This window comes from Peromyscus leucopus, chromosome 9 (genome assembly GCF_004664715.2).
Source record: "Peromyscus leucopus breed LL Stock chromosome 9, UCI_PerLeu_2.1, whole genome shotgun sequence".
In the NCBI taxonomy this organism is placed as follows: Eukaryota; Metazoa; Chordata; class Mammalia; order Rodentia; family Cricetidae; genus Peromyscus; species Peromyscus leucopus.
Window position 1 is genome coordinate 77688613 of NC_051070.1, and position 23228 is coordinate 77711840.

Sequence of the window (23228 nt, forward strand, 5' to 3'; positions counted from 1 at the left end):
TGAATCAACAAAGAGGAATGGCGTTTAATATTTAAATATGTCTCATGTAGCCATTAAAGCTCTTTTACGAGTGTTAACGCGTTATTAAAGCAAGATGGACTCCAGGTCACGGGCCCTTCCCTGGCACTCCCACAGTGCTAATGAACTGAGCCGTGGCTCCTCGCAGTGAATGGCTGCCTCCGACAGTAGACTCAGTGTGTCCATGCAGTTAAAAATTCCCAAGGAAGAAAAAGTCAACCTGAAAATTATCCTAACCCAGGAACTTTTATTTCCATTGTTTGAACAAGCTTGCCCCCATAATTTAATATTAGCAAGATGGGGGGGGGGTGCTAGAGGGATAAAGTAGGAAATATTGACCAGAGAAAACCAAGGGCATTGGTAACAGCCACACACACTAATGCCTAGCATCTACTAGTGCCTCATACTATGTCCCTTGAAGGTGTTTACCTTAGTTTACAGGTGGGGTATGTCCACTCTGGTCTAAGTCATCTGCTGTTACCAGAGAAACTCAAGGAAGCACCAGAGCAGGCAAGAACAATGATGGTGAAAGCCTGGCAAGCTCATAAAAGAAGACAACCACACTGAGGAAGAGAGACAAGTGGGCGAACGTGGATGCTTCAGATTTTATACAACAAATAGTTTGGGAAGTCCTAGTTATGAGTGACAGCCATACCTGCCAAAGTCAAAGCTTTGCTACAGCCCCTTGCCAACCATATTCTACAGAGAAGCAGCCACACAAAGGGATACTCTAGTATTTACATATGTAAACACCCTCAAACCCCCTTCCTTCCCTTTACTCCAAATAAGACACTACACTTATCTGCCATCAGGACAACATTCATCACCGAAAGTAATTGAATGACAACCCACACATTATGAGAATCAAACACAAATGTCTGTGGTTTCCACATCATACATTCAACACAAAACAGTGTGACAGCCTATCTTTATATCATATATAACAACTGACTAGTTCCATGAAGCATCTATTAAGATACAAATAATAAAAGGCTCCATCATATAGGCCTCTGAGTTCTGCTTTTGGTGGTATGTGATTTTTTTTTTTAATGAGCATTGATGACAAAGGAGAAATCAGTTCCTGCTGGTTTTTTCACTACATTTTAATGTCAGAGCATTTAGAAAAGAATTTCCAGAAAAATAGTATCCAGAAGGCTGCCATGCTGCCTATGTCTTCTCTTTATGTGGGTTGCTGTGCTGCTGTGACACATATTGCCACAACACCCAACAACCTGTTGCTGTCGAGATGTACTGTGAGGAGTGGAGGAGCTCATTCCAGACACACCTGGGCCAGAGCCCTGGGTTAACTGGAGTTAAAAGAAAAAAAATCAGGAACTAAGGTGGTATGTCATGAGTCAGTTTGTGTGCATGTGTGTTCATGAGCTGGTCTCTGTTTCCTTCAGGGACTGCACTGACCCTTACCCAAACTTTCCAATGCTTCTCTGTTTTATCTCCCTCATCTTCTTGGTCCCCATTCCCAATTTCAGCCCTGACCCCAAGTATGCCTCATGACATTTTGAGCTAACCAACCCAGTCTCTGGTTCTTCCTAATTCCAAATTCTAACACAAGAGCAAAGAGAGGAGCCACCTTCAACCCAACACCCTTGTTACAGACCATTAGCAAGCCTAGGGACAGGCCGTCCTGCCATCCCATGTGTCCTATCAACCCAGCCAAGCCTCAGTAGACATAGGAGCCATTGAACTCTGCAGTCTGAGAAGGAGCTGGCTGTGCCAGCTCACATTGCATTATGGAGGGAGAATTCCAAAACTGTAAGAGACCGTCTACAGCATCTTCTCTCAGAATTCTGCCATAAGCAACTGCTTAGTCTCTTGCTGGCTTCTCAAATTCTACCTCAAGCATCCCAGAAGAAAGAAGAAATGGAAAATGGTCCTCTGCACCACAACCATACTCTTAAACCACTCCAGAAGAAGAAAAAAAATAGAGTAGGAGAATTGAGTGTGAACACCTTACCAAATACACCTATTATACCCTGCTGGGCCTTAGAGAACTTATTTGAATTGAAAAGGGCAAGTTGAAAACAGCTGTTCTCCTCATCCTCAGCTAAGAGAGTGAGTAGTTTGGTAACTCAAAAGTCATTCTCAAATATGTCTGCTTTTACAAGTTGATGCATTGAAAATTACTCAATGTAGTAAAATAGAAATGGATAGAAGAATGTCATGGACTTTGGGAATGAACAATGGTGGTGGTGATTTTGATTGAAGAACCTGACCATTCCTATTTGTAGTTTATCGTTAGTTCTGTAATTCATTGCCTGTTAGCACATATCAGTGCCTAGTTAATAAACCTGTTCATAGTGTTTACAAGGAGAGGCCTTGATGATTACCATCCCATAAATGTGTGAATATCTAAGAGACTATGCTGCAGCACACACCTCATCAAGCTTTCTTCTCTAGTCTTAAGAACGTCTTTAAAGCTCAACGCTAGACCTCAATTATACTTGAATTGCCAACAAGAAAAAAAAATGGAGCTCTATTAACAGAGCTGTCTAAACGTTCTCTGCTCTAAATTGACTTGTACTACTGCTCCATGGGAAGAGTTCAGTCATTTAAGGTGTGACTTCATCTAGTGAAGATTCTACCACATTTAAAAGATTAAAAGATGGACAAAAAGCCAATCCTGATCAAACTGATTACAAAGGAGACTAAACTGCTAAATTTGTGGAGTGAACCTGGTACAGTCAATACAGAGAGAAGTGGAAGTTCATATATGAAGGATCCAGGAGCACACGGGAGTGTATCACAGTGGTCTCAGTACATTACAGAGGACACAGTAAGAATCTGTTACAGTCACCCTGCCCAAAGAGTACAGTTAAGTCCCCACCAATTTGAATTCCACAAGAGATTGAATTGGAAATGAAATGAACCCAACAGATGTGAAATAATTCTATCCTTTTCCATAATAAAACTAAATTTCATATAACACTATTTTTAAATACTTGAAACTTCGCAGATAACCTCAAACTAGTCCAATATAAAAATGTGAGGGAAAAAAATGCGGTAAGATTTCAGAAACAATAGTAACCACAAAAATTCCAAGACCATTAAAAGCTGCAGGCGCACTCATTTTTGTTATGATGTGTTTTGCGATCTATATAATGGTGCCCATGAAGATAAACTTAGACCATTCCACTTATGCTGTTTTTTTATTTTAAATAATTCCTTGAGATTCCATCTACAGACATATTTCAATAAACTCTTTACCTTGAACTTCGTATTTATGAGAAATTGCCCTTTCCACCTAAATAGAACTCATTTTCAGTGTCTTAGCATCTCCCATGTGGGTTATGTTCATGTTTTCAAACACTTCTTGATTGGCCCGAAGTTTCTTCTAACTTTAGATGAAGACAGCACAGAGCAGGAGATGCTAGAAACTTGATGTTGTAGAATGCTAAAGCCCACCCCATCCCATTCTCTCTTCAGAAATGAAGAATGAAGGCCTGGAGTTCTCCTGCTCATCCGCATGCGCAGTACAGTGGCTACGCATGGACTCCAAACCAGTCCTTTTCGTTTGACTTGATTTTCTTTCCCTTTGCCGTCTTCCACAAACCATGAACAGTCCTTATCAGCTCCCACCATCTCCTCTTCATCATACTTTGCAGAAGAAATGAAGCTAGCTGAGGCTAGGTCCCCATCCTTGGGTGTGTGTGGAGGGGCAGATATGGACCCAACCATTATCCATAGACAGCAACCCCAGATAAGAACTGCCACAGAAATAGCCAATTCAAGGGATGCAGGGGGCAGATTGGATCCCGGTTCCAGGACCCAGAAATGCTTTGAAGTGTGTCATTTGAGAGTGGTTGAGGAAGATTTCAGAAGATGGCTTCGTGTTGATTCTGGGAGGTTATCTTATTCTGTCAAAGTAGTCAAGTTTGAGCCTGTCAGAAGTAATCCTGGGCTGGCAAGATGGCTCGGTCAGCAGACAGGCCTGCTGCCAAGTCTGAACACCTGAGTTCCATCCCCATGAACTACATGGTGGAAGGAGAGCACCGACTCCCACAAGTTGCTCTCTGACCTACACACACGCATATCCTAGTACACACGTGCGCACGTGGACACACTCACACTCACACACACACACACACACACACACACACACACACACACACACACCCCAAAATAATAAAAATTAATGTAAAAATATTGTAGACTATACACACTTAGAAAGTTACCTCAGACTTTAACCATTAAGCCTTCAAACATCACATGCATTGGATCAGCCCCTTGCCTCAGTTATTTTTATAAATAAAGCTGGTGTCAACACGATGTTTTCATTTTTATTTTAGAGTATTAAGGGAAGACACTTGCATGGTTTAGATTTGGGCGGGGGGAATAGAATCAGACAACTGAAGACTTCTGTAGACACATGGCTGGCTGTGGTGGAATTGAGCTGGAAGCCTCTTACTCTACACTACCACCCCACCTTTTGTTTCTACGACACCATGCTGTCTATACAAGATTGCTGCTCTAAAATCCTTTTTACATGCATGGACCAGGCTGGAAGGAGGATAAGTGCAAGGTCGTGAACTTCCAGAATACCCCTACACGACCAGTGTCAACCCAGGAGCTACAGCTGCCACACACTGGGGACCCATTCACCAGCTGCTATTGAAACTATGATCGGCAGCCTGATGCTATCAGGCCGTGCCCTCCAGATACGCTCCATGGGGCATGCGCACAGACTCCCTTCTTTCGGGAGAAAACTAGAAACACCTGGATCGTGTTAGCTCACTTCTGCCCTTCTACAGCTGGCTTTGATGCTTTTCCCCTCTTAAGGAGTTGACAATCTGGAAAAATCTTGATACTCAGCCAAGAAGCCAAGAGCCTTTCATTTTGAGCACAGACATTTCTCTGTGTCCCGGCAAAGCAAGAAGGAGAGTGAGATGGAAATTATTCCTTATGATGTAAAAATAAAAATGTGGACAATCAAAAAAAAAAAAAAAAAAAAAAAAAAGTCTGCGGAGAGGGTTCAGTGGGTAAAATGCCTGCCACACAAGCGTGAGGACCTGAGTTCAAATCTCCAGAACTCACTAAAGTAGGCTGTGGGAGCTCTCCAGGCCCCCTGTGGGGAGACCATGAGAAGGAGAAACAGAAGCTCTCAGGCCAGCTAGCCCGGCATGAAGAGTGAAAACCTGTTTCAAACAAGGTGGAATGTGAGCACTGGCACCCAAGGGTGTCCTCCAAGCTCCGAACCGCACGATGGTGCACCATCCTACCCTCATACACACACACACACACACACACACACACACACACACACACACACACCAAAATACAGAAAATAAGGAGGAAAAAAAATGTCTCACTTTCCTCCTAAGCAATCCTCTTCAAGTAACAAATGACCATATTTCTTTTTATTCTTCCTCCTCCCCCTCTTTTTCCCTTCTTTTTCTCCTCCTCCCTTTCCTCTTTTTTTTCCACCGTTTGGTCTTTTGAGAGAGAGTCCCACTGTGAACCCTGGCTGGCCCTCAACTCACTATGTAGACCAGGCTGGCCTCTGACTCACGGAGACCCTCCTTCTTTGTCCTCCAGGCATGCATCACCAAGCCCAGCTTGTGGCTGCCTTTCTTAACAGCTTTGGTGAGTGGTGCCCAGTACATCCGAGCGCCTGTGCTCCCCCCGGGCCGGGCCATCTGCTGTGTGGGCCCTCACAGCTGGGCCTCTACTCTGTGACTCCCCAGCCTCTCTCCGTGGGACACTTGAAAATCTCCCTCCAAGCAGAGGGCAGGGCCCGGGGTGGAGTGGCCCCTGCTTACTCTGTAGTGCACAATGTTTCTGGTTGAAAAACTCCCGATGTCAAATTAGTCATCCATTTAGATACTTTCTTCCATGAGCCTGCACCCTGGACGTCTGAATATAATTCATAGATGTAAAATAATCAAACCATGGGGAGAGCCACTGTTTCCACTCCGCCAACAAAGCCAGAGGAGTTCAGAACAAGGTCCACATTAACCAAATACCACTGCCCAACCCAGGCTTGGAGCTGAAACCAGTCGCGCTGAAAACCAGAAACAAAGTTCCCTACAGGAGGGGGATGAGGAGTCTGAGGGAGTGTGTAAAACCAGGGCTCCTGGGCTTTCTGATGATCAAGAACAGGCCCAGGTTTGTCCCTGGGTTGGTTATAAACAGAAGGCCACCATTACCTTCCTCTTCACCCAGCCACAGAGAGAAGCTGGTTTCACCTGCTGCTGTCTGAGCTGCTTGCCCAAGCTGGTAGTTACACATTCGTTTCCCATCAAGTCCAGCTCAGTGCTGGTGGGCAACTGAAGACAGAAGACTGGATGTGCCTCTTCCTGAAAGGTCTTTCCTAGGGTTGAGGCTGTAGCTCAGTAGTAGAGCACTTGCCTAGAAAGCAGAAGGTCCTGGGTTTGCCACTCAGTACTGAAAAAACAAACACATTTATCAAGTTATGGGCTATCTGGCTGTGCCTTGGATCTAACCCACAGTGTATTTTAATTATTTTTGTCACACCTACAAGCTGGCTTTGACCGGTCAGTGGCCAGTTAATGGAGAACAGGCTCCCTGCCACACCTCATCTTGTCGTGGTCCAAATCTTTCCTCTATTCTCAGCTCCGTATCTTCTGTCCTCCGGTTCCACCTAGGCTCTAACTCCAACTCGCCTCCTCTGGGCCAAGGTGCAGGTGGCTCTTCAGCTTTAACGGCAGCACCTGTGTGTGCTGCTTTTAAAAGCCTGTCCCGTTCAAAGTCCAGTGGGGCAGAATCACTCTTTGACTGTTCTACCTCTGGGCACCAGTAGAAGCTTCTTCTATTCCCCACCCGGTTCCAGATCTCAGGACCCAAACTGCAACCCTGGCCTGGCAGAGTCCTGGTCCCTCTGGAGATGGAGTGAGGAGGGTGAGGCTTGCTGCTACCCCATGACAGAGCACCTTGCTGCCTTCCAAGGACGTCACCCGACTCTGCAGAATTAAAGAACGCCCTCCCTGTGAGGGTCAGAAGAAATAAGGAGGCACTGAGAGATAATTAGTATGCAAGTAGCAGAAAGAGAAAGAGAAAGCAGCACCAGATAACTGTGGGTGTGTGTATGCATGTGCGTATGCATGTATGTGCATATGTATATGCCTATGTGTGCATGTCCATGTCTGCCTGCATGTGTGTATGTATATGCATGTGTGTATGCATGTATGTGCATATGTATATGCCTATGTGTGCATGTCCATGTCTGCCTGCATGTGTGCATGTATATGAATGTGTGTATGCATGTATGTGCATATGTATATGCCTATGTGTGCATGTCCATGTCTGCCTGCATGTGTGCATGTATATGCATTCATGTTTATATGCATGTGTATGCCTGTGTGTGTGTGCCTGTACATATGACCTCATGCTATGGCCAAAGGTTAAAATTGGGTATTTTCATCTACCATTCTCCCTTCAGCTTGTTTGGTTGAGCAGGTCTCTCACAGAAGCTGGATCTCATCATCTGACTCAAGTGGCTGGCCGCTGTGCCCAGCGACCTGCCTGTGTCTGCCCACCCTGCCAGCTTCTTCCGTGAGGGCTGGAGACCTGAACTCAGTCCTCACACTGGGCGGCAAGCACTTTTCCCAGCAAGCCATCTGTCCAGCCGTCTGTTGGCACTCTTGGAAGACACTTTAAACATTCTCTCCCTTCCACAAGACAATGTGGAGAATATTAACATCCTCAGCATTTCAGAGCATTCTGAATGCAATCATTTTGGGGACCACAAAAAAAAGGCATTAGAAAAGCTGGCTTAATGTGCTCATAAATTTTGCTTAGAATGTGAGAAATATTCAAGAGTAACCCACATTCTTGTTGGTGGGGAGAGAGAGCAGTAGAGCCACTATGGAGGTTTCTCAAAACTAACAAAACTAACAATAGCTGATCCAGCCACGGCCTCCTGGGTGTGCGCCCAGTGGAATCCAGCTCAGCGGACTGCAGAGGTACTTACTTGTACAGCCGTGTTTACTGCAGCACTGTTCATGAGAGCAGAGATGTGGAGCCAGCAGAGGTGCCCATCAGTTGATGACCGGATGAATAATGCTGTGTGAGTATATAATGGAGTATTATTTAGCCATAAAGACGAATGAAATTATGTTTGTAGGAAAATGGATCATCAACGTAAGTAAAATAAGACAAACTCAGACAAGTATCACATTTTCTCATGGATGAACTATTATATGTTAGATAGTATTTTATAAATTAAATATTTATAGATTTGAACTTGAAAGTAGAAATAGTTGTGTTTGGGAAGAGGAGGGGGCCAACGGGGAGGGGGGGCAGGAGAAAACAAGAGAGAGAAATGGTGGACAAGGTTCATTATAGATGCAGGATGAAACCCATTATTGTGTATAACTAAGACACAGTAGTGAAGCATTTTTAAAGAAAGTAATTTTTGTCTTTAAAAAATAAAAGGCATGACACCACCTCTTCCCCCATCCTGTCAGAGAAAGCATTAAACAGGATGGTAGGACTTTTAGCTGGCACTGCTGCTGTTTAAAAAGCCTGGCGACAGAGGTAACTCCACAGGTGCCCAGTACAGGCATGGAGTGAGGCTGGGAAGGAGGCTATCGTAGTGGGGAAACCGTGTGGAGAAAGGAACGATGATCACAGCTTATACAGGAAGCAGGCACAAGGAAGGACGGCAGTGTGCTGGACCCAGCACACACCCATCCCCACCTAGCTTCCCTCAGACATTCTCTCTAGCTGTCCATGCCCTGCCAGAAAGTTTGCCCAGCACCAAGCACAGCTGTAAGTCACAGGGGAGGTCTTGATTGTCACCAGAGAAAGGTGTGTCTCTGGTTCCCACAGCAGTCTTGCTACTGAGCCCGCTAGGCAGAAGCACATTTCCTCACGTCTTCTGCGGCCGAGGTGAAAGGTCAGCTGTGGTGGCATGTGTCTGTGATCTCCGCACTCCTACAGGAAGATGGGAAGCAGAGAACGGAGACTCTTGGAAGCTCAAAGGCCAGCTAGCCTGGAGTGTCCTGTGCAGCGGCAGAAAGAGAGACCCTGCCTCAAAGGGTGGGAGTTGTCTTTTGACATCTATGGATGCCACGGGTTCTCTCTCCCCCCCCCACACTAACTAATTAACTAACTAACTAAACTAATTAATTAATTCTACAGAAACTTGCCCCTTCGCCAGCACTCTTACCAGCTCTTAATCTCCATTCTCCCTCTCTTTCTCTACCGTCTTTGGCATGACACTTCCCATTAAAATGATAACACAACTAGCCTCAGGGTTTGTCTTCTAGGCTAGAAGCAAGCTAACAAAAGTAGCTTGAAAAGTTTATTAACAAATGTGGAATTTGAACTCAAGTCTAGACCTAGCAAGATGTCTCAGAGGGCAAGTACACTTGCTGCCAAGCCTTAGGATCCGAATTCCATCGCTGTAGCATCAATCTTAAGTGGTCTTAATAAAATCAAACCTGGGAGACAGGTATTGGGGTGAATGCTGGAAGATCAGAGAAGCAGAACAAGCCACAGCCACCTCACCTTGCCGATTCCTCAGCTGATCCTCTTTCCTCAGACTGGAAGCTTCTGTGTCCTCGCCCAGAATGAATCTCAGCTGAACTGCTGCTCAAAGCCTAAAAGCTTAACCAGCCTAGTTCCTGGTCCTCATGCCTTATATACCTTTCTGCCTCCTGCCATCACTTCCTGGGATTAAAGGCATGAGTCACCATGCCTGACTGTTTCCAGTGTGGCCTTGAACTCACGGAGATCCAGACGGATCTCTACCTCTAGAATGCTAGGATTAAAGGCGTGTGCTACCACTGCCTAACCTCTATGTTTAATATTATGGCTGCTCTGTTCTCTGACCCCCAGATTAGTTTATTGGGGTGCACAATATATCAACCACACATCCCTGGGACCTACATGGTAGAATGAGATACTCTTTCAAGTTGTCTTCTGATGTACCTACACACACACACCTATCTTGTATACACACACACACACACACACACACACACACACACACGCACACACGCACACATGCACACATGCACAACATAGCAGAGTCTGTCTATAAAACATGCCATGGCCAAGCTGGAAACATGGTTGGGTGGTTGAGCGATTCCCTGACACCCATGAGGTTTTAGATTCAGTTCAATCCCTAGCATTGAAAAATTAATTAATTAAATATTCACCATGGCCATTAGAGGGAACTTATACCTTAACAGGATTCTAAAAATTAATGATAATCCCATATTTCTTTTAAAAAAAAATCTTTCTTTTTGCGTAAATGTACCCAAATGAATAACCAAGGCAAAAACGCCTCGAACTGAACAAATTTGCATTTCCTTCCAGCTGCATGGAGCTGCTGAACACGATCTCCTGTCAGTCAAGCCGGATGATGAAGTGCGTAGAGTCATCACTTGGGTTACCCACCCTCCTCCACCCCATCTGCCATTAATACCACTATAAAATTTTATATGATTGAAATTGAGATTAAGGTAGCTTTGGCCTGGAAAAAGAGTTGCTTGTCCAAACCTATGAGCCCAGCCAAGAGGTGTGTGGAAGTAGGGCAACGCTATCCAACTCTGCCTTGATTATGAGGTTGGCAGAGGGAGCCTCGGAGACCGGAAACACATCTGTGACCATCGAGGTCACTTCAGCTTCTCAAACCCCACCAGCCCTCCCCAGCTGGCCACGGTGAAAGAGATCGAGCCATGGATCTCAGGAACTTAAGTGCCACGCATCAGAAAGACACTGCTCACAAGAAACCCTCGGCACCAAAGAACTCCATTTTCTGTGATGTCCTTACTTACTGTGAAAAACAGGCTGGCCTGCATTTTACTTCACTTTAAAAATAGAACTCTGCCGCACAGAATAGGTTTTAAGGAACCTGGTTATTTGGAATAGGAAAAAAATAAAAATAAAAAGTAAACCGTTCTTGGTCTACTTTTTTGTTGTTGTTGTTTTGTTTTAAGTTGAAGTGTCTCGTTTTGTTTACTTTGACTTCAGAGTTCCTTGGCCTCCACTCAAGTCATTTCAGCTGAGCCAAGTGATTCCCATGCCATCCAAAGTGCACGGAGCAAAGTGCTTTCAGAGAGCTCCCAGAAGGACGATTGTCCCCTTGGTCACCCTCTGAAGGTCTTGTTTTATAATGAATCCAGAGTCCTTTTTATTTTAATTTTAATTTATTCCTTGAGGATGTCATGCATGTATAAATGTGTCTTGATCATATGCCTCTCTCCCTCGCCCCCTGTCTCTCATCCCCACGAGGATATCCCTCACACCTCTCCTCCAACTTCATGTGCTGCTTTCACAGATTTTCATTTACTTCTGACATTTTTTAATTTATTGCACCTTATTTATTTATTTATTTATTTATTTATTTATTTATTTATTGTGTGTGTGTATGCGCGCGCGCGCCCTGGGAAGTTAGCCTGTACACACCACAGCATGTGTGCAGAGGGCAGAGTAAACTTATGGAAGTCAGTTCTCTCGTTCCACCATGTGAGGCCTGGGGGATTGAACTCAGGTCATGAGGCTTGGCAGCAACCACTTAATCCAAAAACCCATCTCAAGGCCACTGCTTACTTTTTAACCCACTGTGTCCAATTAGTGCTTCCGTATGCATGCGGGCATGGGGTTATCCCTGGGGCTTAAGGGACCTACCAACTGGCTAACACTCCTAAAGAAAAACAACTCTCCCTTCCCCAGAAGCTACAAACTGGCATTAGCTCCTCCGCTGGGGGTGAAACTGGAAAAGCCTCTCCTCTCTCCATGCTGGAATTTTTAACTGGCTTAATCTTGAGTAGTTCTTGCATAGGTAAGTTCTTGCATAAGTAGTAACTCAAAACTACTGTGAGTTAATGTGTACAACCATGGCATACCCAGGGGACAGTTCACAGCTCTCCTCCCCATCCTCTCTCTACCTCTTACATTCTTTCTGCTCCCTCTTCCATGACGTTCCTCGGACCTTGGGAAGAGGGTTGATACAGGTGCTACCTACAGCTAAACACACACAGTTGTTTATTTTCGGCACATAGGACAAGTTGTTCATCTCTACACTAAACATCACACACTGTAATAAGGAGCTCCTCTAGCCAACATGGAAGCAGCACAAGTCAATGGATATAAACATAACTATTTAGAAGTCAGTTTAATACACAGCATTTAGAAAGAAAGAAAACAACAGGAGTAGGTTCTAGCTTAGGGCCTATGATTTCCATAGCCATGGGTTTTTCGTTTTTTGTTTTTTGTTTTTTGTTTTTTTTTTTCACCAGTACCAAGCATGAATTTGTGAAACAAACCTCAAATCCAAACAAGAGAATGGTTGGTTTCCCCGTAAACGATCATGTCACTATTACACCAGTTGCTCATCTTGCCTGGAAGGTCAGTGGTTGTTACATGCAAGGTAATAATATATACATATATTAGTTTGAGTTGTAACTCAACTCAAACTAATTCTCAAGTAGCTTCTTTACACATGCTTTATTTTGCTTATGCTTTCTCTTGGCTGCTCATTTCTACCTCTCCATCACTTCTCTACATGCCCAACCCTTTCATCCCTAGTATGCCCCCTTTCTACTTATAGTTTTTCCCATATTCTACTATCCCACTGCTTTAAATGTATCCCACCCTCCCACCGTCCCCTCTTCCCTATCAATGGCCCGTTTCTCGTTCCCTAGCTTCCTTGCATACTTCGTGTCATACCCACAAAACAAAAGATTTGAAGCTAGTGGCCCTCAAATGAGAGAAAGAGAGCGTGCAAAACTTGCCTTTCTGCACCAGTGCGACCTCGCTCAGTATAAATGTCTCCAGTTCCATCCATTGACCTGCATATTTCATGGTTTAATTTTTTTTTTGCAGCTGAGCAATATTCCATTGTGTATGTGTACCAGGCTTTCATGATCCATTCACCATTTGATGGACAAAGTAGGTTGATTCCATTTCCTGGCTAGTTGTGAACAGAGCAGTAGTGAATATCACCGAGCAAGTATGTCTGCTGCAGGAGATCGAGTCCTTCAGGTCTGTATGCAGAGTGAGATAGCTGGGTCAAATGATAAACCTATTTATAGTTTTTGTATTTTTAAGGAAAACTCCAGATTGGTTTCCAGAATGGCTGCATTAGTTTATACTCCCACCAGCCGTGTCTGAGTGCTCCCCCTCCCAACATCCACACCAGCATGTGTTTCGTCATTTATTTTCCTGGTGATGGCCGTTCCGACTGGAACGAGGTGGAATCTTAATGAACTGTTAATGTGCGGTTCCTGGTGATTACGGATGTTGAACATTTTGTATTTCTTATTTTGAGACCTGTCCATCCAGGTTCATAGTGCAGTTTTCAGCCGGGTTGTTTATTTCTTTGGTGTTTAGCTTTGTGAGTTCTTTGTATATTCCTACACTAATCTTCTGTCGAGCATCTAACTGGCAAAGGTTTGCTCCCATTCTGTGCCCTCCCTATTCACTGGACTGACCACTTCCGTTCCTTTACAGATGTGTTCCAGTTTCATGAGGTCTCGTTGGTCAACTGTTGGTCTTATTCCCTGAGCGACCACTATGCTATTCTGCACTTCCCTGTGCTTAGGAGTCATAGTGTTCTCTCTACAGTTTCCTCTAGTGTGTTCAGGATATCAGATTTTGGGGGTGAAGTCCTTGATCCTTTGGAGTTGAGGTTTGTGCAGAGTAAGACATAAGGATATAGATTTGTTCTCCTGCGTTTTGAAATATAGGTTTCCTAGTACCATTTGTTGAAGATGCTGTCTGTTCTCTAATGTATACTTTGGGTGTTCTTGTTAAAGATCACATCACTGTAGTTACATGGGGTCATTGTAGCCAAATGGGACCTATGTCTGGGTCTACTTTTCAATTCTATAATCAGTCTCTGTGTCTGCTTTTGTGCTAGTATCACACGGCTTTGGTTACTATGCTTTGTGGTATACTATGATCCCAGTTATGATGAGTCCTCCTGCTGTGTTCTTTTATTCAGGATTGCTTTGGTGATCCGTGGTCTTTTGTGCTCCCACACAAATTTTGAGATTTTTTTGTTTTGTTTTTCTGTGGCTGTTGAATAAAGGTCCTGGTAGTTCCATTAGGATTTCATTGATTGTTTATTCTTTAACTAAGGCAGGTTCTCATGCATGCCAGACTGGCCTGGAAATCAATATGTAGCCAGGGATTACCTTGAATTTACGATCCTCCTCTCTCCATCTCTCAAGTGCTGGGTTTACAGGTATGTACCAGACATATGGTTTTAAGCAGCATTGAGGATTTAACCCAGGGCTTCATGCATGTCAGGCAAGTATAACTCTACAACTGAGCTACGTCCCTGTCCAGCCTTTTATACTGTAAAATTGTTACTGACTTGAGGAGAAACCAAAAAAGGGGGTGGTCTTTTAGACAGCATACAGTGTTGGGAAATGACCCTTCTTTGTTGAGATTTTGAATAGAATCATCCAGTCAAGGAAGCTCTTGCTCCCCGGAGGCTGCTGATGAGAGTCTAGAGGGAAGGTCATACCTGCAAGCCCGTCTGTCTTCACCAGTTACAAAGAAAGAAATATAGGGACCGCTCTAAAAGCCTTTTCGCTCAGATCTATATTCAGGCAAACATTAACAAGGTTAAGATAAAGGACAGAGCGAAAAAATACATCTTATTAAGAATAAGAACCATGCCTTCCTAGAACATAATCACAATGCTCAACCTTTTAAAGGTTTTTCTGTTCATGGTTTTTCTTCCACTCTATTGTTTTGTTGTTGTTGTTGTTGTTTTTACTTTTGATGGCAGAATTTATTTAATGAGAGCATGAGAAATTAAAAAGGGATGGGGGATTAATAAAGGTAACAAACCAAATGTTTTTAAGGAAACTATTACAATAAATACCTGCTAAAAGTGCATGCAGGGAGCTGCTGAGCTTACACAGATTGAACTGACAGGAGGTCATATTCAGTCATGACAGTACTTCTGTGTAGAGAAGAAGGAGGGCTTATCTTGTGTGGCTCTCAAAACAATACCAAGCCCCAAATTCAGCATAAGAAATGAATATTTGGGTTCATTTTAGGGAAAACAATAGGGCTGTTCAACATTAAGACATGCTACACAGATAAGAATGAGCTTTTCAACATGTGGCACAGTTTAATGGATGACCCTTGGCTAAAGGGATGGAATATGGGATAAACAACATCTCCAGCAGAGCCTCTGATTCCTCAAGTGTCAGTCAGCACTGATTGTGACTCAAGCCTTCAGGAGGAAAAAAAAAGCCAGGGACAAGCTTCCACCGCTGCCTCCCTGGTGAAAATGTCCTTGGATTTGTCCATTTGACAAAGAACTCTCTGAGCATACATGCCCATGTGTGTCTAGCTGCAGCGCACACTGGGTCAGCACGTTCTCCTCCTGGCACACACAGGATTGTGGGGTGATCTTACACAATCATTTCAGACACAGATACATTCTCTTTAAAAGACAATAATGTACTAGGATAATGAGGGAAGAGAAGTTGCTGCTTTAGCCAGAGTGGCCCAGGAGCTTCTCAGGAAAGCATTGTTTGAGTTTAATTGATGTCATAATTCATTAAGAATAGAACAAGCTATCCATGCTGAGATCTGGGGTGGTCGTGGAGTAACAAGTAAAAGGAATTCTGAGAGGCAGGATGAGGGATAAAGGCAGGATCCAGGTCGGGTGGCACTGACCGTACAGACTATGGTGACGTGGATTTCACTCCCATGGCAGTGGCAAGCCACCAGGAAGCGACCATCAGGAGACTGATGCAGTCTGGGTTGCTTTTTACAATTACTCTGGAAACAGTGGAGAGCACAGTTTGTCGGCAGCAGAGAAGCCACAGTGCTTTGAGCTCCAGAAGCTCAGGGTTTAGGGAGAGCAAATAGCAACTTGAGTAGTAGCATAACTCAGAGTGTGTGCTCACATGGTGTGACTGAGGTACATGCTTGCCTGTATACACACATTTATGGTATATATGGACTTGTACACAGTAAGTACGGCACACAGTGTTTGTAAAACTAAGAACGTTAGTTGACTCAAGAGGAATCTTTGGTAGTCAAGTATGGATCAACTTGCAGAATAATTTTTAAAGAACAATATAATAAAAAACTTTCTCATTTCCCTCAAAAGTATTCCAGATAACCTGAAGATAAGCCAAAAGTCAATTATGTCTAATTATATCATTGGATCTAAAAGATAATGAAATTGGCCTTTATATTGTCTGTGGGGATGGGTCCCCTTTCCAGCTGTGAGAAGTTACAGTGGGAACAAGCCACAGACTCAGTCTGTGGCCATTCTGTGGCCTGCTACTAAACCACAAAGGACAGCCAACAGCATGTGTGAAGGACTTCACCAAGCTTACTAAGCAGGAGAGAAATAAAAGCTGGCTCACAGACGATGTTCCTGTCTTTGTGTTAGATTTGTGGCTGTTTTGAGGACAGTCTGCAGTTGTTTGGAAGCTGCAGGTGCTAAGGACCCATTCACACCAAGGTTTAAACATGGCTTTTATGTGCAGATGGAGAAGCCATCAATCACTAGGCCTGAGGTGGAAAACTTTTTGCTTAAGTCATCAACACTCCCAAGTGTAGTCTACCTGTGCTAAGCGGGGAGATTCCAGGCTTTCGGGTGTGACCTGATACTGAGAAATGACATGCACTTATGACAGATGAGCTTTATAACAGCAGTAAAGAACCCTGTCACTTCTAACAAATGAGAGTCACTGGACAACATGAGCCAGACTCTGTCTTGCTCATAGTCATCATGTGTGATAGAGAATTATGACCAACTTGGAGAGTTAACCCATTCCTAAAATATCCTTGCTAGAGCTAGGTAATACATCTAGTGGTCCTTGTTTCAGTCACTGCCATTTCCATTTCATGAACTTCGAGGAGAATTGTTATCATTTTATGACCATTGAGTGGTTTAAGCCTGGAAGCCATTCAAAGTACCCCACCTTTCTTCATCTTTTCATTCTTTTGACACCAAAGCTTCCCTGTGGTTCTGCCCACCTTTCACCTACTCACAGCTCTCACTTCCGAAACACAGTTGGCAACTCCAGTCAGTAGTGAGGACAGTAGGTGCTGCCACATGACAGGGAAGTGCAGGCAATGACATCATTCACCCTTGTTATGGCTGTTTCCTATATGATTGCCACCTAGGCTTTCGGAGAGTATGCATATGTATCCATGTCTATGTGTGTTTTCAAGATAGAGATATGGCAAAATTTCAAGGAGCAGTTTCTAGACACACACGTTCTGGATTCAGATTTTTACATCATTTTACTAGTGGTGTGATCTTGGTCAAGTTAACTTCTCTAGGTTTCTTTATTTGAAACAGCAGTTCTACTCAGAAGTTCTTGCGGTAGTTTAATGAGTTGATCCGTGGCCAGCGCTTGGAGCTGTTCATAGTACATTGTGGTAGCAATCTAAATGTTGGTCATCATCACCATTGTTCTAATCCCACAAAGATATGACTTTCTTTAGGAAATTAGGAAACAAGCTAGACATTTTTGAAGGAGGACTCTCCCTTGAGAAAATGTCTCTACTATATTGGCCTGTGGGCAGCCTGAAGTGCATTTTCTTGACTAATGGTCGGTGGAGGGGGCAGCTCACTGTGGGTGGTGCCACTGCTGGGCTGGTAGTCATGGGTGCTATAATATAGCAAGCTGAGCAAGCCAGTCAGCAACATTCCTCCATGGCCTGTGCATTAACTGCTGCTTCCAGGTTCCTGACCCGAGTTCCTACCCTGGCTTTCCTCAGTGATAAACATATAATCTGAAAGATGTAATAAACACTTTCCTCCCCAAGTTGCTTTTGGTCATGGCACTTTATTGCAGTAATAGAAACCCTAACTAAGACACTGGGTATGGGTCATGCAGAGAAAGTAGAGGTGATCGGAGGATCACGTTAGTCAACAATTTTCTCTAAGGGCTTGGTCTTGTGGAAGCTGGAGGAGCAGTCTTTGTAAAGCTTTCATCACTGTGTCTGATGCTAGAGTTTGGAGTCCTTGGGACAGGCAATGCAGAGAGGAAATGGATGTAATAGAGATTAAGTGCAGGCCAGAAGCAGGGGCACAGCTGGAATTGCACAAGTGTAGAACCAAACCCATGACTAATCTTGGTGCTTGACAAAAAGCAGGGCCCTTTCTCCCAAAACTCAACTCACCTGACCCAGAAGTGGGAAAAATGAAGGAGAACCCAGGAGAAAGAGAGCAATGATAGGCTTGGCCACTGCTTGGCCCCCACCACAAGGAGGCTCAGAGGATCGGTAACCATAGGTGAGCTACAATATGGTGGTAGCTTCTCCTCTGGACCAAGAATTTTCTTTGTGATTCTCCTGTCACCAGACACATACAAAATTATTAATTTTCAGCCCAGCCTAGCCAAGTCGATACACTACAAAGGCATCACAATTCTTTGACTTGGATTGAGAAATCGATGAAGCAATGTTCACATTCTTATCCAGACAACTGTCACTAAGTGCTAACATATCTATTGTGGTGTTGAAGAATAAGGACACATCTGCAAATCTAGTTTATGGTTTTCTTGTTTGAGGACATTGAGTAAGCAAGTTATTTAATTCCCGTATCCATTTCCTCATATCTCAAATGGACTATATGACCTGTCTTATAGACATAGTCAAAATCTAAGGAAATGATGCAGGAAAATGTGAACTCAGAGCCCACTGCCTCAGTGCTTAGTACATGGTAGCTTTTGAGATGGTCACTCGCTACCAACCCTGAAGGACTAACAACACAAAAGTCAAATGTCTGAAAAGATTCCCAGAGGTCTCCTTTTCCTACACCATCTTAAGAGAACACTTTGGAAGAGCACAAAAGTTCAAATAACACATTCTTGAGGCAAGTAACAATGAAACCATTTCTACACCAAGTCACAAGGGCTCACTGTTTTCATGCTTCTCAGCTGCTAGTGATTTTGGCTGACCGAACACTGGTATTTGAAGTGTATGATTCCAAGTTGACTTAGTGGGTTCATAGTGGGCTCTGTAGTAGGTTCATCAGAAAGACCACTTAATGGGTATGTTGAACAAAAGAGGCCAAGAAAAAGAGTTATGAGTTGGGATGCTGGGTCAGACTGCCTGGGTTCAAATCCCGGCTCCACCATTCATTTTATAGGTCACCTATCCTGTTTTCTCTGTCTGCAAAGTAAATAAAATAAAAATAATAAAATATCAGGATGAATGTCGCTGAAGAGGACTATGTTCAAGTGTGTAGAATTGTAAACACAGCAAACATCTCTGTTGTCACTATTATCGCCCACGGATCTCTCATCTTCTTTTAGCCAGGAAACAGTACCTGTAAACTCTGGAGCATCTATACCAAAGCAGAAATCCTAAAAGCATCAAGAAAAATTAGCCTTCACTCAAGGGCCAATATCTGATGCTCTAACGCCTAGATTCCTCCCTACTATGCCCAAAAGGCTCCTTTTTGCCTAGGCAATTGTCCACCAGACTTTACTTTTTTTTCCTGCCTGGATCTGAGTGATTGATAAGCTTTTTATACTTTCCTAGTTGGATTTCAGGGCTTTCCTTCCTGACTGGCTGTGAACACACCTGCCACTCATGTTCCAGTGAAAGGGTCCATAGGCCACAACTTCACCTGCCCTTGGCCCCAAAAGAAACTATGACGCAAAGGTTCTTTGCTTATTTTGACAAATCAAAGTAACAGACTATTTTGGTCTCATTTCCCTGAGAAGATACTATTCTTCAAGTCCTCTCCACACCCACTGGAAGGCATTGGATAATTGAAAGTTTGAGCCCGCTGCTCTGTGAGGCAATGGATTTCCTCAGAAGTCTGCTTTTCCTTTCCCGACACCTGCACCTTGCTATACCAATACAGTCTAACCAAGTTGAAATCAAAATGTTCCTAATTCAGAACACAGACACTCAAGGAAAGATTTCTGTTTTTAAACACGATTCCTATAAACGATTTAGCAAATTTGAGCGTATAACCTGCCCAAAGCACTAGCACACTTGGCCTCAAAAGGCCAATTTTTGTAGGCAAAGCTGTGGTTTTTCTTGCTCCTTCCTTAGGCTGTTTGCTGCCATTTCTTCAGCCCAGCCCTCAGTGACACATGAACTAGGAATGTATTTCTCATCTGTGCATGTGAGTGGTTTCCTTGAATTATGAGCTCCAAAGTTCCAAGACACTTACAGTCTGGGTGGCCACACAGGTAGAAGTGGGTAAAAGTCTGTTCTTAGTACGGCTGTAGGAGTGAAGACATTTGCTTCAAACAATGTGTCTCTCCGGGAGCATGCTAACAGCACTCCACCAGGAAGAGGCCTATTTGTGGTCATGGTGTGCTAAGCAATGGTGCTAGGAGACACTCGAAGAGCCAAAACTACATGCAGCTCTTGAAAGAAAGAACTGTGTGCTCCCTACCCCCTCCTCCTTCTACTGAAGCGTCTGAATGGCTTACAGTTGGCCAGAAATGCCAAAAGGGAGGTGTGTCTGTGAAACCAGCTGGAAGTCCAGCAGTTTAGGCATTAAAATTGAGACTTTCAAAAATAATTGAAAAGAATATTTTTGACCTCCTAATTTTTGGATCATACACAAATAAAGAGTTGGCTAGAGAAGATCTCACCTTCTTCAGACTTAGAAAAGAGGAGTGTTCCACTGGCCTTGTGGGGCTGCGTGAGACTTATGGGTCTATCATAAGGACACGAGCCTGGGGACAGTGGCATGGACCATAGCATGCCTGGTGTTTCTCCGAGAGACTGGGGATCTGTCACTAGGATTCTACTCTACTGGGACAGGAGGAGGATGTGAGGGGCCTTGGCCACTTGAAACAAATGCAAGTTCTCTGAATTTATTTTCTCTTCTGGGCAGGGCCCAAAGTTGTCAGCATCTCACTCCTCAGAATGCCAGGAGAATTCTAGAAAGGTTCTGATCACTGGCCTGGTGAAGTTCACTCACATTGGAAGCACCCAACTTCCTGTCGAGATCATCTCCCTACTAAGTACCTAGGGAAAAAGTTATCCTGAGATTTTTTTTTTTTTTTTTTTTGGTTTTTCGAGACAGGGTTTCTCTGTGTAGCTTTGCGCCTTTCCTGGAGCTCACTTGGTAGCCCAGGCTGGCCTTGAACTCATAGAGATCCGCCTGCCTCTGCCTCCCGAGTGCTGGGATTAAAGGCGTGCGCCACCACCGCCCGGCTATCCTGAGATTTAAAAGACATAGTTACCTATTAAAATAAAACTGTCAAAATGTGAGCCATCAGAAGTGGTTGTAGATGAATTCAGAGAGGCAAATGCCTCAGTTTGACTCTCTCTGGTTGGTACAATTTACACTTGAACTAACATCTGTGGACACATTTCTGATTGTGGAAGAGGCACATCCCTAACAAGTTGCTGGGAAACCTTTTCAAATGGAAATTATCACTGGGGTTGTGGGAGAGCTTTTTTTCAGAGCCTCAAGATAAACTATTCAGTAGAGAAACAATACAGATTTGTGGAGAGGAATAGATGAAGGGCATAAACGAAATTCAAAACCGGAGTTTTGCCCTCGCATTTCCATTTTATATTTATTTCAAGATTTTTTTTGTTTGTTTGTTTGGTTGGTTTTTCAAGGTAGGGTTTCTCTGTGTAGCTTTGCACCTTTCCTGGATCTCTGTAGACCAGGATGGCCTGGAACTAGCAAAGATCCGCTTGCCTCTGCCTCCTGAGTGCGGGGATTAAAGCGTGAGCCACCACCGCCATGCTATCTCAAGAATTTAGATTTCCATTTATTTTTTTCATTATTGAGTTTTCTTAAAGTGAAGCCATCAGTGCAATACGCAACATCCAAGAAGTCCCCAAATCACTTTATGTCAGGGAAGCAGCATGTGGTCGTCTCCTGCTGTCTATCCCTCACAACAAAGGAGTCCTGAACTTTTGAGATGCCTTGCTTGCTCCAAATGCAGTGGTGATGGCCTCGAACTGAGCAAACGTCTGGGAAACTTGAGCAGTGAGTCTTCCTTCTGTTGCATCCTATACCAGACAGTTGTCCGTTGCTGCAGGGAAATGCTGGAAGCTGATACTTCAAAAAAAAAGTAATCATAAAAGGTTTATTTAGCTCACATCTTTGGAAGCTGAAAATCCAAACAATGTTTCTAGCTCTGTTGTCAACACAATATCAGGAGCAAGAGGGAGAGAGGTCACAGCAGTGAGAGAGGAGTCCATGAGAAGAACTACATTCATTTCCTCCAAGGCTAGCATCTCCACTGAGAAGCTGAGCACCTCCTTCACACTGAGCCCTTCCTCCTGAAAGTTCCACATCTTAGAGCATTTCTGCTTTGGGGCTCAAGTACCTCCATCCACGGACCAGTGGGGATGTGCATACCTAAATCATGGCCTCTGTTGTGTCAGGCTACCTTTGCTCTCTCATTGTGCCCACACATCTGGAAACAGGCACATAGACACGCAAACAACATCCATCCAGTCTCTGATGTCTAGGCCTGCATGTCCCGATTATCTTAGGCCTTTCACGGTGAGGTCTGCTTGCTAACAAGTGAAGCACCACCAGCCCATTGTCCAAGCCCTCATTGGCACCACCCTGTTCCTGCATACACCCTCAAGTCTTCCTGAGCCCCTCAGAGAGAGAGAGAGAGAGAGAGAGAGAGAGAGAGAGAGAGAGAGAGAGAGAGAGAGAGAGAGAGAGAGAGAGGGGGAGAGAGGGAGAGAGGGAGAGAGGGAGAGAGGGAGAGAGGGAGAGAGGGAGAGAGGGAGAGAGAGAGAGAACACAAACTCATAGCTGGTTGGTTCAGTTACAGCTGAAAACACATCCAAACTTAGTGGTTTCCTATGAGTACTCTGAACAGCAAAGGCTGTTAGTGGGTCAGGAATCGTGTTATTACCTCCAGAGGAGCCCCTAAGTGGCCACTCTCGGAATAATTGTTTCTACTGTGACATGTCCGGCTTCTAACTCTGTGACATTTGGCCAGCTCTTTTTCAGCACACCCTTCTCTTGGCTTCTGGAACACCACCATGTTCTGCTTTCATCTCTGTCTCTATTAACAACAAAAACAATGATCATGAGAATTTATAAGGACTGAGTGTTCCGTCTCACACATAATGCTATGCATATTTCTAAGCACATTTCCACAGATTCACTCAGATCCCAGGCCCTGGTTCTTGTCTCTATTCCCTTCTCTGCAATCTTAGACAGATTTATAAAACATCCATGTCCTTCTCATTCCCGTTCCTGGCTTATTGCCTTCACCCCAGAACTCACTTTTGCCTGCCACACCCATGACCTAACCACTCCATGGGCAACTCTTCCA

At 44.1% G+C, this 23228-nt stretch overlaps 2 long non-coding RNA genes across 2 annotated transcripts; one reads left to right on the forward strand and one right to left on the reverse strand.

Moving 5' to 3' along the window:
• The first annotated feature begins 6580 nt into the window (after positions 1-6580).
• Positions 6581-10869, forward strand: LOC119088590. The gene is made up of 3 exons (XR_005092257.1): positions 6581-6891; positions 7433-8059; positions 10318-10869. It is a non-coding gene; the product is annotated as an uncharacterized LOC119088590 (long non-coding RNA).
• Positions 10870-21670: 10801 nt separating this feature from the next.
• LOC119088591 lies at positions 21671-22939 on the reverse strand. Its single transcript, XR_005092258.1, has 2 exons — positions 22803-22939; positions 21671-21985 (listed from the first exon to the last, which is right to left on the reverse strand). It is a non-coding gene; the product is annotated as an uncharacterized LOC119088591 (long non-coding RNA).
• Between the last annotated feature and the right edge of the window lie 289 nt (positions 22940-23228).